The following is a 16,520-nucleotide window of genomic DNA, read 5'->3' as shown; positions in this document are numbered from 1 at the left end:
TTTGGAGATCTTTGTTCCTGATGGAGGATACAAATACAACAATAGTTCCATTGAATTAGAAGGTGAAACTCCATTTGACTATTTGGGCTTCTTATGTCACTGAACCAGCAGGCAGGTAAAAGAATTGCCCCACTGGATGATTGCTCCCTGATTACCATCGATAAATCAAGTTGTTGCTACACAGTGGAGCAATAAGAATGATTCTGGAACCAGGGTATTCCCTGGGGCTACTCTTAATACTTCCACAACCAAGTAAAAGTTATGGAAAACTATAGCAATCAAAAAAGGGCTGGACTATTGAGCCTTCCAGAATGAAGGTTCAGGTCACCCTACCACATAAAAGACTGGAATGGTTAGTGTGGTTAGTGGAAGAAGGAAGTCATATCAACTATGGCCTCATGACCAATTTTCGAAATGAAGATTGTGGTAGCTTTGCCTATTTTTGCTTTACTTATTATGTGCATATTTATTTGTATATTTAACTACTTTATTATTCTTTATTCCTCTCTTTATTATTTTCTATACAAATTGCTGGAGGTTAACTTTACGATTGTGTCTTTAGGTAGCAGAATATTCAGTGAAACTGTGACTGAATTTGAGGAGTAATTAATCTAGCCAATAATGGATATGACTGTTTAAACTATGTGTCTCCTTATTTTGGGGAGAAGGTGAGAATTCCATTTGTATGAAGAATAGCTGTTGGGATTTCCCTGGTGGTCCAGCGGTAAAGAATCTGCCTTACAATCCAGGGGATGTGGTTCGATCCCTGGTTGGGGAACTAGGATCCCACATGCCGCGGGGCAACTAGGCCCATGCGCCACATATACTGAGCTCACGCACCTCAACTAGAGCCCGCGTGCTGCAAACTACAGAACTCACACGCTCTGGAACTCGCGTGCCACAACTACAGGGCCCACAGCGCCCTGGAGCCTACGCGCCACAACTAGAGAGAGAAAACCTGCACGCCACATCTAGAGAGAAGCCCGTGCACCACAACAAAAGATCCCGCCTGCCTCAACGAAGATCCTGCGTGCCTCAACTAAGACCTGATGCAGTCAAAAATAAATAAATAAATAAATAAATAATAAATAAATCTTAAAAAAGAATAGCTGTTGCTTTATTGTTGTATGGAAGTTTGAATGTGGGAAGAAGGGTGCATGTGGAAATCAAAGGGATGAACTGTGCCAGTTATTAATTTGTTGCTTCTCAGATCCAAATGCGCTCTTCTTTGTCCTGTTTTTGACACTGGACTCTATGAGCATTTCTACTTTGTCTGTTGGCTTGATATTAGCCTTTGTCAACAGAGAGTTCTGGAGGGACACTGCAAGGCCATAGGAGAGAGAGACTTCATTTCCTGGTTCCAGCGAGCTGGTTTTTGACCACATGAGGAGGCCTGGTAGTGCTCATTTCAGCAGTCCTCACGGACCAGCTATGACCTGCATCCTCAGCATATTTCTCTTCCCACCCAGCAGGCTGCTCCCACTGGCCAGCTACAACCAACCTGTACCCTACAGCAAGTTTTTCCACCACCTAGCTGGTCACTCCTATAGACCAGGTTCAGCCCACTTGCATAGTTTGGCAAGTTTCTCCGCCATCTACTGGGCCAGTCCTATGAACCAGCTCTGGTCTGCTACTTTCAGCAAGTTTCTTCACCACCTGCAGGCCTTATGTTCCTGCGGCAGCCAGATCCTCTCCAAAAAGGTCTGAGTCTTAGCTTAGGAGTGGGACTCTTCTACGGTCTTTGCTCTTTCTCAGCCTTAGAGATAATAACTGCTTTTTGTACTTTGTGACTTGTGTACCCCTTAAGTCCTCTTTTACCCTTTTAATAGTTAACCTTTTACTAATTAGTAAAAGGTTATTAGTTAGTAAAATATTAAATTTTCCCTGTTCTAATTACTCGTGTGGTTTCTGTTTCCTTACTGGACTCTGACTGATAGAGAGGAAATTGAATTCTTGTGTCCAAATTAACAGCTTGAAATGGATCAGTCTTAGTCCTTCAGTGTCAAATTTTAATTGCTCGCATCTATCATCATAACTGATGTTTATTTCTATTTTTAATACCTATGTATTTGGCTCTTATGCTTCCTTGACATTTCCTTTATTTACTTTTTAGTCCTTTTATTAAACTGAACTTCCAATTCGAAAAGGATAATTTGGTGCAGAGACAAGGTACTTGCTGTTTTACTCAGTGCTTAATTCTTTGTCCTTAATCTAGCAAGAACTCTGGACTAACATTGCATAGGTTCACATAATATCTCTGTCATTTACCAACCATGTTACTTTGGGCAAGTTATTTAGCTTCCAAATCAGTTTCCTCATCTGTAAAATACATATAAAGAATTTAGCACCTTACTGACGCATAGTAAGAACTCAATTTGTTAGTTATTATTATTTTTCTCTACATTTCCCACCTATCTCCAGCCTCTTATCTGCCTTGGGACATTTGAAGACATTGAAAAATGTTTCCAGCCAAATTCGGTGGTTTGCTACAAATCCAGAAATCTTCTGGGAAAGAACTTGGACTCAGCTCATGTTTGAGTTCTGGCATATACATATCTATCTGCAGGACAGGATTGGAGAGAAGTTCATAGAGCTTCTGAGAGAAAAACATCATGAATGAAGAAGTCTGGCCCAGGGGGCTAAACCGATTGATAAGCCCTGGAGAGTGGTGGCAGTAGTGGTTGCAGGTGTGGGGAAAGTCTGACCATAATTTAATCCAGCCCTTTCCAACACCTTCTGGAGTGCCTGTGTGTTCTGGAAAGCAGAGGGCTGAATGGAAGAAAGTCCTGCATACTAGGGGTCCATCAGCTCGGCTGAGCTTGGTCCTTGGAAGCAGAGTGTGCTCTCCTATTGAATGGGCAAGAGGAGGACCACTGGAGCTTGGGACATGGGCAGCGTTGTCTGGGTAGCTTGGAGGCCAGCAATCTGAAGGTAGGCAGCTACCATGCAGACAGTTGACTGTGAGCAGCAAACCAATGGCAGATAGAACATACTTTTATCTTCTAATACTATATACACAATGCCTTGTATTACAGTAATTTGTGTTTACAGGTCCTCATTCCTTCCCCTCATTCAATCCTTGATAAACTAAAATCTGCTGCTTTTTCATTTATTTCTGATCTGATCTTTATGATTTCTTTAGTTCTACTAACTTTGGAATTATTTTGTTCTTCTTTCTCTAGTTCCTCTAGGTGTAAGGTTAGATTGCTTTATTTCAGATTTTTCTTGTTTCTTGAGGTAGGATTGTATTGCTATAAACTTCCCTCTTAGAACTGCTTTTGCTGCATCCCATAGGTTTTGGATTGTCGTGTTTTCGTTGTCATTTGTCTCTAGTTATTTTTTTGATTTCCTCTTTGATTTCTTCAGTGATCTCTTGGTTATTTAGTAACATATTGTTTAGTCTCCATGTGTTTGTGTTTTTTACAGTTTTTCCCCTGTAATTTATTTCTAATCTCATAGTGTTGTGGTTGGAAAAGATACTTGATATGATTTCAGTTTTCTTAAATTTACTGAGGCTTGATTTGTGACCCAAGATGTGATCTATCCTAGAGAATGTTCCGTGTGCACTTGAGAAGAAAGTGTAATCTGCTGTTTTGGGATGGAATGTCTTATAAATATCAATTAAATCTATCTGGTCTATTGTGTCATTTAAATCTTGTGTTTCCTTATTAATTTTCTGTCTAGATGATCTGTCCATTGGTGTAAGTGAGGTGTTAAAGTCCCCCACTATTACTGTATTACCATCAATTTCCTCTTTTATAGCTGTTAGCATTTGCCTTAAATATTGAGGTGCTCCTATGTTGGGTGCATATATATTTATAATTGTTATATCTTCTTTTTGGATTGATCCCTTGATCATTATGTAGTGTCCTTCCTTGTCTCTTGTAACATTCTTTATTTTAAAGTCTATTTTATCTGATATGAGTATTCTACTCCAGATTTCTTTTGATTTCTGTTTGCATGGAGTATCTTTTCCATCCCCTCACTTTCAGTCTGTATGTGTCCCTAGGTCTGATGTGGGTCTCTTGTAGACAGCATATATATGGGTCTTGTTTTTGTATCCATTCAGTGAGCCTGTGTCTTTTGGTTGGAGCATTTAGTCCATGCACATTTAAGGTAATTATTGATATGTATGTTCCTACTACCATTTTCTTAATTGTTTTGGGTTTGTTTTTGTAGGTCCTTTTCTTCTCTTGTGTTTCCCACTTAGAGAAGTTCCTTTAGCATCTCTTGTAGAGCTGGTTTCATGGTGCTGAATTCTCTTAGCTTTTTCTTGTCTGTAAAGCTTTTTATGTCTCTGTCGAATCTGAATGAGATCCTTGCTGGGTAGAATAGTCTTGGTTGTAGGTTCTTCCCTTTCATCACTTTAAATATGTCATGCCACTCCCTTCTGGCTTGTAGAGTTTCTGCTGAGAAATCAGCTGTTAACCTTATGGGAGTTCCCTTGTATGTTATTTGTCGTTTTTCCCTTGTTGCTTTCAATAATTTTTCTTTAATTTTTGTCAATTTGATTACTATGTGTCTCAGCGTGTTTCTCCTTGGGTTTATCCTGCATGGGACTCTGCACTTCCTGGACTTGGGTGGCTATTTCCTTTCCCGTGTTAGGGAAGTTTTTGACTATAATCTCTTCAAATATTTTCTCGGGTCCTTTCTCTCTCTCTCTTCTCCTTCTGGGACCCCTATAATGCGAATGTTGTTGCGTTTAATGTTGTCCCAGAGGTCTCTTAGGCTGTCTTCATTTCTTTTCATTGTTTTTTCTTTATTCTGTTCCACAGCTGTGAATTCTGCCATTCAGTCTTCCAGGTCACTTATCCGTTCTTCTGCCTCAGTTATTCTGCTATTGATTCCTTCTAGTGTAATTTTCATTTCAGTTATTGTATTGTTCATCTCTGTTTGTTTGTTCTTTAATTCTTCTAGGTCTTTGTTAAACATTTCTTGCATCTTCTCGATCTTTGCCTCCATTCTTTTTCCGAGGTCCTGGATCATCGTACCTATCATTATTCTGAATTCTTTTTCTGGAAGGTTGCCTATCTCCACTTCATTTAGTTGTTTTTCTGGGGTTCTATCTTGTTCCTTCATCTGGTACATAGCCCTCTGCCTTTTCATTTTGTGTATCCTTCTGTGAATGTGGTTTTCATTCCACAGGCTGCTGGATTGTAGTTCTTCTTGCTTCTGCTGTCTGCCCTAGTGCCACCTTTAAAGATCAAAAGAATGCAAAAGTTGCAGGGGTTGGTGACCGCTTCTGTAACTGCATTTAGTTCACCTATGTAGCCCCTGCAGAAACTAGGGGTATTTTAAATTTTATTTATTTATTTATTTATTTTTGGCCACGTTGGGTCTTCATTGCTGCATGCAGGCTTTCTCTAATTGTGGTGAGCAGGGGCTACTCTTCATTGTGGTGCACAGGCTTCTCATTGTGGTGGCTTCTCTTATTGTGGAGCATGAGTTCTAGGCGTGCAGGCTTCAGTAGTTGTGGTGTGTGTGCTCAGTAGTTGTAGCTCACGGGCTCTAGAGCTCAGGCCCAGTAGTTGTGTTGCATGGGCTTAGTTATTCCACAGCATGTGAGATCTTCCTGGACCAATGCTCAAACCATGTCCCCTGCATTGGCAGGTGGATTCCTAACCACTGAGCCACCAGAGAAGTCTCAACTAGAGGGATTTTACAGATTATGACAAACCAAGATTGGTTGGTAGATCACTCCACCAAGCAGCAGCCCCAACTGCAACTGCCATACCAGACTTAGATTAACATGCTTTCTGGTACATACTGTGTAGCCACTGAATTGACACATGCATTCCCTTCCTTCCTAATCAAGAAAGAGTTATGTTCACATGAAACACAGTTATTGTCTTAGGGTTCTCCAGAGAAACAGAACCATATATAAATAAATATATATATATATATATTTATCTCAAGATTTATCATAGGAATTAGCTCACATGATATTATGGATTTTGAGAAGTCCCAAGATCTGCAAGGTGAGTCAGTAAGCTGGTCAGTAAGTAAACCACTTACCAAAGTGGCAAGTGTTTAGGGGCCCAGTTTCAGGGCATCCCAGGATATCCCCTCCAGGTGAAAGACAAAATTGCTGCATCTTGCATCCCCTAACACACAGAAAGAAGTATATTGCCTGGTAGGCCACATCAGGTTCTGAAGGTAACATATTCCACACCTAAGAATACTGTTCTAGCCCATATACTGAGGTAACACTGAATGCAGCCAGCTTTTAGTGGGGCCTAATGCGGGAAAGGGCTCTGAAGCAGGTCCAAACTGCAGAGCAGGCAGCCCTGATGCTTGGGCTATATGATCCAGCAGGCCCAGTTGGGGCTGTCACTAATGGGAAAAGATATAACATGGAGTTTATGGCAAACCCCAGTGCTAGAATCATAATGCAGTCTTGGAATTATGGAGCAAGGGCATGCCATTCACAGGAGAGGATTATACACCTTATGATAAACAACAGCTCCCAGTGCATTACTGGTACACACTTGACTATGGGACACTAAATAACTTTGAGTGTGGAACTTTCATTATGAGCTGGATTTTGTTGGACATGCCTAGTCATAAATTCAGACATAACCAGCATGTGTCTATCATAAGATGGAAATGGTACATTTAAGACTCTAGGAGCCTGAGGGAATGAGCAGGAAGTCCAGACCCTCGTATTACCTACCACAGTTGCACCATTGCCCTTCTCTATGCTTGCACCTATAACTATATGGGAAGAAGGAGGTTTGATACGACAGCTGAAAGAGAAAGAAAAAGCCTGAGCTTTGTTTATGGGTGAGTCTGTTTGGAATGTGGGTGCAAGCCAAAAATGGATAGTGATTTCATTATAGTCATATTCAGCAGTGGCCGTGACAAATGATGGAAAGGAAATATATTCCAAATGGGTAGAGCTGAGAGCAGTGCATCTGCTTGTCTGCTTTGTGAGGAAGGGGTGAAAGCATATGTAGATTCCTGGGCGGTGGCCTAGGCATGGGCCATCTGGTCAGGAACTTAGAAGGAAAACCATTTTTTTGTATTACACACCACCAGAAAGCATCTATCATAAAAGAGACACTGAACAGCCAAGCAGACAAAATGACTTGGCTAGTTGTTGTTAGCCAGCCTTTGTCATTGGCTCTCCCAGAGCTAGCATGATGGGGACATGAAAGAGTGATCTTTGTGGTAGAAGTTGAGGCTACATACAGGCCCAACAGCAGGTACTTACCAAGGCTGATCTAGCTTTTGCTTCTCTGAATGTTCAAACTGTTGATAACTAAGATGAAAAACTAAGCCCCTGATATTGCACTGTTCCTCAGAGATCAACTGGTCTCTGGTGGCACATCAAATACCTAAGACCCCTTCCACTCTAGAAGGGTCAGGGGTTTGTTCTCAAAGGGATAGATACCTATTCTACATATGAGTTTGTCGTTCCTGCCCACAGACCTGAGCCAGTACCAGTACTCAGGGGCTTATAGAATCCCTGATCCACAGGCATGGAATCTCACACAGAATAGCACCTAATTAGGAGATTCACTTCATAGAAAAAGATATGTCAGAATCATCTGGCATGACCGTGAAATCCACTGGTCATATCAAATAACATATCATCCAGAAGAAGCCAGCCTCATAGAATGATGGAAAGGCCTTCTACAGGTGCATTTAAAATGCTCAGCTCAGAGATAACATTCTGAAGGGATAAGTGCCATCCTTCAAGATGCTGTGTATGCATCAAACTGGGGACCTCTATATAGTGCTGTGTCTCTATTAGGAAGAAGACATAAGTCCTGAAACCAAAGAATAGAAGCAGAAGTGGTCCCACTTATTAACAGTTCCAGGGACCTTCTGGGGGAATTTGTGCTTCCTGTCTCCACAACACTAGGCTCTTCATGATTAAAGGTCCTGGTCCACTACACCAGCTAACTATAGCTGCTACCAGGGCACCAGAAATTTGTGTCCAGAGACTAGCAGGTGAGAAGAGGAGTCACCATATTGGCAGGAGTCATTGACCCTTTAGCAGAAGGAGGTAGTGTTCCTTTTACACAGTGGGGTCATGGAGGAAACATGTAGAACCCAAGAGATCTATTTGAGTGCCTCCTGGCACTCCCTTGACCTGCTGTAACTGTGAACAGACAAGTGAAATAATTCTAGCCTGAGAAAGATATGATTACTAAGTGCTCAGAATCCTAAGGATTGAAGGTTTGGGTCACACTGCTAAGCAAGCTCTGAGGTGATAGCTGAGGGTGGGGTGAATTCAGAATGGATAAGTGGAGGAAGAAGAAGATGAATACTAGTTGTAGCCCCAGGATCAGTTGTAGCAATGAGGTTGTAGTTAACCTCACCAACCTTCCTCTTCTGAGTTTCCCCTTAGAAAGAGAACTGTGGAAGATCTGTTCCCTGATCCTGCATGGAGAAGTAAATCTGTGAGGTACAGGGTGGACAGTGGCAGCCACGAAAATGTTCTTGGAGATCTGGTTGTGAGGAGCATACTTTTTTGACCATCTTGATTGCTGTGCTCTAAAATCCAGAGGCATTCACCCAGAGGCCATGGTTTCTACAGGTTGCTCTTCTGACTGAGTGCAGAAGAGATATTAAGGCAGACCTGATCTTGGTAGATGCAGGACTCCTCTGATGGGTGACCAGTTTTATCTAACTTTCTTAGAACTGCACTGCAGTCTAAGACCCTTCCAGTCAAACTTCCTTCCTTTCCTTTCTCCTTCACTCGCATAGAGTTCTGAGGGCTCTCGTTCTTTCCCTAGCTTGTAGCTCCCTCCCCATGTTCCCTATCAAGCTTAACTTCTAATAAAGCTCTTGTACCTCTAATCCTTCTTAACTAACACACACCCCCAAACGTCCATCAAAGGGAGAGTGGATAAAGAGAGAATGGACATGTGGTACATTTGTATAATGGAATACTACTCGATTAAAACAGAACAAACTGCTGATATGTGGGAATAACAGATATGACTCTTAAAAACATGCTTAGCGAAAAAAAAACAGACAAAAGAATTCATACTATAGGATTCTATTTAAATGAATAATGTGTATCTCTGGGGGGATGCATATTGACTGGAAAGGGATACAAAGGAACTTTATGGAATGAGAGAAATATTCTATATTTTGATGTGTGTGGTGGTCTCATAGGTGTGTACATATGTAAAGAGTCATTAAGCTGTACATTTAGGGTTTGTGCATTTTAATGCATGTAAATTATACCTCAATGAAGTATTGAAAAAATAATAAAGGAGATTTATTGGCTCATGTAACTGGATGTCAATAGGCATAGAGGGAGTAAAGTAGGTTTGATTCAGCTGTTTAAGAATGCCATCAGAAATCTAGTTATTTTCTATCTTTCCCATAAGGCTTCTGGTGTATCACCTTCAACCGAAGCCTGGCTTACCCTTGTATTCATTGCATGCTATCAACCATCTCCTTTTCTGTGTCAGAGCACTCAGAGTATTACTTCCACAAGCTCTCTTAAAAGAGTGAGAACATTTCTTTCCTGGAAGTTGCCAGCAAACCACATGTCTCATTGGCCTAATGGGTTATGCCTATTCCTGAACTAATCCCCATGACAAGGGAAATGCCATACAGTGATTGACTTACAACTGCCTATCCCTGAATGAATCACTTTAGAATGGGGTATGGGATTATTCCAGTCCATTAGAGAAGTTGGGGTCTACCCTTGGAGCTAAATTCCTCTAATTTTATGGTTGTTCTCTACTGGAAGAAATATGGCAGAGTTGGGTAATAGGTCCAATCAATTCAATATTGTTTTAATCATGGTTTTCCTTTCCATTTCTCAAATATCTTTACCTGTCCCCAGTTCATCTAGTCTTTCATATATACCCGAAGTTAGCATTATCATCAAGCATAGGTGTCTATCATCTACATTTTGAAATGGAAACCAGAATAAAGTCCATTATTAAATAAATTACTCTGGGTTGCATGTAGTTAACTTGCCAAATGATGCCTAAATCCTCATCGCTAAGTCTCACTGTATCCCTCACCCCATCTCATCACTGATTTTTGTTCAATTCCTAGGGGATTGAGGATGTCCCACAGATGAAATTTTAAAGATTTGCTTTTAAGTTTGGCTCAAAATTTTCCTGATATCAAAAGAGCTGTTGTAGGGGCTTCCCTGGTGGCGCAGTGGTTGAGAATCTGCCTGCCAATGCAGGGGACACGGGTTCGAGCCCTGGTCTGGGAAGATCCCACATGCCACGGAGCAACTAGGCCCGTGAGCCACAACTACTGAGCCTGCGCGTCTGGAGCCTGTGCTCCGCAACAAGAGAGGCCGAGATAGTGAAGAGGCCCGCGCACCGCGATGAAGAGTGGCCCCCGCTTGCCGCAACTAGAGGAAGCCCTCGCACAGAAACGAAGACCCAACACAGCCAAAAATAAATATAATAAATAAATAAATAAAAGATTACTATTAAAAAAAAAAAAAAAAGAGCTGTTGTAAAATGTCATGTATTCTTCCTGGTCATTGATTTTGGTATTAGTGTTTTCACCCTGGACATTGCAGTGCTATTAAAAAAGTATCTTTAGACTTCAGTCTCTTTGAAATGGGTCAATTCTCTCAGCAGAGGAGAGAGATCAAACCGGGTAATACAGGCCTAGGGTCACTGCCCATATGGTTCCTTGGTGAGAATTAGAAAGGTACCCAAATGCAACCCTTTAGGCGCAGGGCTGGGCAAATGGAGTGCAGGCTGGATTTCAGCCCCTATGTCTAGATGTTGTGGGTCCTGTACAGGGCTTTAACACCTCCTTCTCACACGTGGCCACAGCCTTCCAACTCATCCTCTGCCTCCATTTCTCCTCCCCACTGATTCTGCACACATCTGTCTGATTAATCTTCCTGAAACACTGCCTTTTATGGTGTTACTCTCCTGCTCAAAACACCTTCATCATCTTCCTTCTGCCAAACTAAGAGAACTCAGATTCCTTAAGTTAGCAGTTTAAAGCTCTTCTCAATGTCTCTCGTCTCTTTTATAGTCTTTTCCTGCTACTTCTCACCACCATCTTTGTGTTCCAACTAATCTAAAGTACTTGCTATTCCCCACCACATTTTACATATTCCCCAAAGTCTTATATGCCGTGTTATTACCATCTGTATTTATATATTTATATGTTTAGTTGTTTAACGTCTGTTTCCCAAACTAAACTATAAGCTCCATATTGTATATTAACTTTTGTATTTAAAGTATTAGAACAATAATGCTAACATCAACAAACCGGTATTATTTTAATCTGAACCAATGTTTAGGCTAATCTTGAAAAGAGCTGGCAGATGTCAACAGTGGCCTCACATAGCTCTCAATAACACTGACTTCCATATTCACTCCACACAAGCCACATATCAACAAGGCCTGATACTGGTTCTCTTATTATTCCACTTGCTGATATTTCCAGTGTGTTAAGGTTTCTTTCTTACCACAAGTCACTGATGCTTTTCCTTTTCATCTTTCTTCTTCTTCACCTTCCTCTTGTTCTTGCCCTCTTTTTCCTTCTTCTTTCCTTAAGTTTCATTATTTGACTATAGCCAATGGAATAGTTCTCATGATTTACTGAGAAATCTAATTGCTTATTCCCTTCTAAGTTAATCAATCTGATAGCCCCTTTCCGGCCAAATTTGAGTCCCTATCCAGGAGAGAATATATGATCACTTTAATTCTATCCTTACGCAATACTTTGGCTCTTAGGTGAGACAACTATGGTGTAGAAAGGAAACTTCACTGGACTCAGAATTCAACAACACAGATTTGAATTCTGGATCTGTCAGTCACTTGCTAGTGACCTTGATTAAGACACAGTTTTTCTGAGCCTTTCTTCATAGGTAAAATGAGGATAAAGATGCTAGTCAGGGACTTTCTTGGTGGTGCAGTGGTTAAGAATCCGCCTGCCAGTGCAGGGGACACGGGTTCGATCCCTGGTCCGGAAAGACCCCGCATGTCGCAGAGCAACTAAGCCTGCGAGCCACAACTACTGAGCCTGCGTGTCCCAGCGCCCACGCTCCGTAACTACTGAAGCCCGTGTGCCTAGAGCCCATGCTCTACAACAAGAGAAGCCACCGCAATGAGAAGCCCGCGTGCCAAAGAGTAGCCCCCACCCGCCTCAACTAGAGAAAGCCCACGAGCATCAACGAAGACAAAATGCAGCCAAAAATAAATAGATAAAATAAATAAATAATAATTTTAAAAAAGATGCTAGTCAATTGGGGATGAATAATGTTACCAAGCAGCATTTAGGACCCAAATGGAATTAGAATTAAATTAGTATTCTTGGTTAGCACCAATTTGGTGAATTTTCTTCAGCAATGCTTTATTTCCTAGCCGAAAACTGTAAAGCATTTGTATCAATTTTAAGTATCATTATTATTAGATGTCCTTGCCTTCTTATCTTCCTGTAACTTCCTCTGTAACAATTCCCAGTTTTCTGGTCCCAACTCAGGCTTGCATATGGTTTCTTTCATTCTTAATGCCCAGGCTGTCTTAAGCAACCTAGTATCCTTTACTATATTTAACTTATATGCTTCACAAAATAGTAGCTTATTTATTTGTATTTGTTTAAAAATGGCAAATATACCAGAAAACACAAAATGTAGCTTCATGGTCTATCAGAAAAAAAATGTCACCCTGCTACTCTAAGGTACAGTGTAGATGTTAATAAATATTCATTGTCTCATTTTTTAGGAACAGTAGGTCAGAGGCACTTTATTCAGAGAAATTTCTCTTTTCCTACTGTCATCTGAATTGAGGCCACTACAATTCATGACCAGATTGTTGGAATAGGTACCTAAGAGGTTTCTATGTCTCCTTTTCTCCCCTTGTAATAGATTCTCCACATCACAACCAGATCATTCATTCATTCATTCATTCATGAAACATTTATTGAGGCTCTATTATGTGCTAAGTGCAAAGGATACTAATGGGGGAAAAGATATGAAAAACATAGGTTATATTCAGTGTTATCATGCTATATAGATATCTAACAACCTTCTCTGTCTTGGTTCCCTATTGCCCATACTGTATACTAAACTTCACATTCCTTAACCTGACATTTAATATTACCCATAATTTGGCTTTAAAAGATATTTCTAATCTTTATTTCCCATTTTTATAGCCAAGCAGATTTATTTTTAATTATTCCATGAATGTTTTGTACTTTTCAGCTTTTGGGTTTTTTTTTTTTTTTAAGGATTTTCTTATTTATTTATTTATTTATTTATTTATTTTTGGCTGTGTTGGGTCTTCGGTTCGTGCGAGGGCTTTCTCCAGTTGCGGCAAGCGGGGGCCACTCTTCATCGCGGTGCGGGGACCGCTCTTCATCGCGGTGCGCGGGCCTTTCTCTATCGCGGCCCCTCCCGTCGCGGGGCACAGGCTCCAGACGCGCAGGCTCAGCAATTGTGGCTCACGGGCCCAGCCGCTCCGCGGCATGTGGGATCTTCCCAGACCAGGGCTCGAACCCGTGTCCCCTGCATTAGCAGGCAGATTCTCAACCACTGCGCCACCAGGGAAGCCCCAGCTTTTGGGTTTTTGCCGAAGTTGTTCAACCCAATTGAAATTCCTTTCCTAAGCCTTTGGGCCTGTTCGAATCCTACTCATTCTTCAAGACTTAGATGAAATAAATTATAATAGAGCTTCCTCTCACAATTTTTACACAAGCTGATCTTTCTTCTGATTCCTCAAACAGTGAGTGCTTCTTCAAATCACTTGACAATCCTCTGAAGCCATTACTTTTTTTGTATTATTTCAGTCTTTTACTTTTATCTAACTTTTCACGTTTCATCGTATCTCACTAACTAGATGGTAAGCTACCAGAGGTGAGATCGTTTCTTGTTTAATGATATTTTAGAAAAGATCTAGCAATCATTAGAGTCACAAAATAAATAGAAGAGTAATAATAAAATATTTAGTTCTTTTAAAAAGATTAGTAAAGGACACTCATATAAATGAAGAGATAGACTATATTTATAAAGACAGTTATAGTTGTCCCCAAATTAATCTATAAATTTAATGTAATTCCAAGAAGAATGACTGCAGGACTTTTTGGGAAACATAGTAAAGTTGATTATAAGATTTGTATGGAAGGTTAAAAAGTGCATGGATAGCTAAGAAAAATTTGGAAAACAAGGACAAAGAAGGAAAATTCATCTTACCAGTCATCTAAATATTTCCAAATTTAATTACATATTACCAAATTTAATTATTAATTTAAAGAGTATAGTATTGAAATACAAAGAGATAGAAAGGTAAATAAAACAGAAAAAAAGGCCCAGAAAAAAATCCGTGCATATAAGACAACTTGGTGCATCACAAATCAATGGAGGAAAGGCTGACTACTTGACAAATGGTTTTAGAGCAATTAACAGCTCTCTCTAGGGAATTCCCTGATGGTCCAGTGGTTAGGATTCTGTGCTCTCATTGCCGAGGGCCCAGGTTCAATCCCTGGTCAGGGAACTAAGATCCCATAAGCCGTGTGGCACAGTCACAAAATAAAAATAAAAACAGCTCTCTCTATAGAAAAAATTAAAATTATATTCATACAAAGAAAAAAATTCCAGATGCAAAAAACCTAAACGTTAAAGAACTACTAGAAGAAAATGTAGAATATGGAAGGCTTGTTCAAATAAGATATAATATGTACAAAACATAAAAGAAAAGATAGGTAATTTGATTTCATCAAAATATAGTAAAAGAGGGAATTCTGTGGTGGCACAGTGGTTAAGAATCCGCCTGCCAATGCAGGGGACACGGGTTCGATCCCTGGTCTGGGAAGATCCCACATGCTGCAGAGCAACTAAGCCTGTGTGCCACAACTACTGAGCCTGTGCTCTAGAGCCCACAAGCCACAACTACTGAGCCCGCATGCCACAACTACTGAAGCCCGCATGTCTAGAGCCCATGCTCTGCAACAAGAGAAGCCACTGCAATGAGAAGCCTGCACACTGCAACAAAGAGCAGCCCCTGCTCGCCACAACTAGAGAGCACAACTAGAGAAAGCCCACACACGGCAACGAAGAGTAGCCCCTGCTTGCCGCAACTAGAAAAAGGCCACGCGCAGCAATGAAGACCCAATGCAGCCAAAAATAAATAAATAAATAAATAAATTTAAAAAAATATATAGTAAAAGACATATTAAAATCAAAAGAGACATATGGGAAGAAGATATTTGCAATACATATAACAAAGCAGTACTATCCAGACTATATAAAGTACTACAAATCAAGAAAATTTAAACAATCCAGAAGGAAAAAAAAAAAGATGTAATTAGACAATTAACAGAAGAGGGTGTATGATGGCCAAAAACATATAAAATGATGCTCAACCTCACCAGTAACCAAATAAAAATAGAGATAACATTTCTTGTTAATCAGGCTGTTAAAAATTATTGTCTGACAATATTGCATATTGGTGAGGATAACGGGAAATAGTACTCTTACTCAGTGCTGGTGGGAGTTGGTTGTGGTAGCCAATATCCAACATGGCTTCTAGTGAGCCTTGTCTCTTCCTTGTGTTCATGCTTTTGTACATTCTTCGCCCACATTGAATCAGGGTTGGTCTGATAAGACAGAATACTATAGAAGTGATGGTGAGTGACTTCTGAGGATAGGTCATAAGGCATTTCAGCTTCTACCTTGCTCTCTGATTCCTTTGGGGAAAATCAGCCATGCCACAGGATACTGAAGCAACCCATTGGAGAGGCCTACCTGGAGAGGAACAGAGGCCTCCTGCCAAGAGCCAGCACCAATTTACCAGCCATGTGAGTGAGCCATTTTGGAAGAGGATACTCTAGTCCCAGTCAAGCCTTCATATGATTGCAGCCTCAGCGAACTTTTTTTTTTTTTTTTAAACATCTTTATTGGAGTATAATTGCTTTACAGTGGTGTGTTAGTTTCTGCTTTATAACAAAGTGAATCAGTTATACATACACATATGTTCCCATATCTCTTCCCTCTTGCATCTCCCTCCCTCCCACCCTCCCTATCCCACCCCTCTAGGTGGTCACAAAGCACAGAGCTGATCTCCCTGTGCTATGCGGCTGCTTCCCACTAGCTATCTATTTTACATTTGGTAGTGTATATATGTCCATGACACTCTCTCACCCTGTCACATCTCACCTCTCCCCCTCCCCATATCCTCAAGTCCATTCTTTAGTAGGTCTGTGTCTTTATTCCCGTCTTGCCACTAGGTTCTTCATGACCTTTTTTTTTTTCCCTTAGATTCCATATATATGTGTTAGCATACTGTATTTGTTTTTCTCTTTCTGACTTACTTCACTCTATATGACAGACTCTAACTCCATCCACCTCATTACAAATACCTCCATTTCATTTCTTTTTATGGCTGAGTAATATTCCATTGTATATATGTGCCACATCTTCTTTAACCATTCATCCGATGATGGACACTTAGGTTGCTTCCATGTCCTGGCTATTGTAAATAGAGCTGCAATGAACATTTTGGTACATGACTCTTTTTAAATTATGGTTTTCTCAGGGTATATGCCCAGTAGTGGGATTGCTGGGTCAT

General features: G+C 40.6%; 1 non-coding gene across 1 annotated transcript; it reads left to right on the top strand.

Moving 5' to 3' along the window:
* Nucleotides 1-14,374: 14,374 nt before the first annotated feature.
* On the top strand, nt 14,375-14,447 carry TRNAE-CUC (transfer RNA glutamic acid (anticodon CUC)). Its single transcript has one exon. It is a non-coding gene; the product is annotated as a tRNA-Glu (tRNA).
* Nucleotides 14,448-16,520: the final 2,073 nt, after the last annotated feature.

The sequence above is a fragment of the Balaenoptera acutorostrata genome, chromosome 1 (genome assembly GCF_949987535.1).
Source record: "Balaenoptera acutorostrata chromosome 1, mBalAcu1.1, whole genome shotgun sequence".
Taxonomy (NCBI): domain Eukaryota; kingdom Metazoa; phylum Chordata; class Mammalia; order Artiodactyla; family Balaenopteridae; genus Balaenoptera; species Balaenoptera acutorostrata.
The sequence above is the reverse complement of the archived record's forward strand: the minus strand, read 5'-3'. Positions and strand labels throughout refer to the sequence as shown.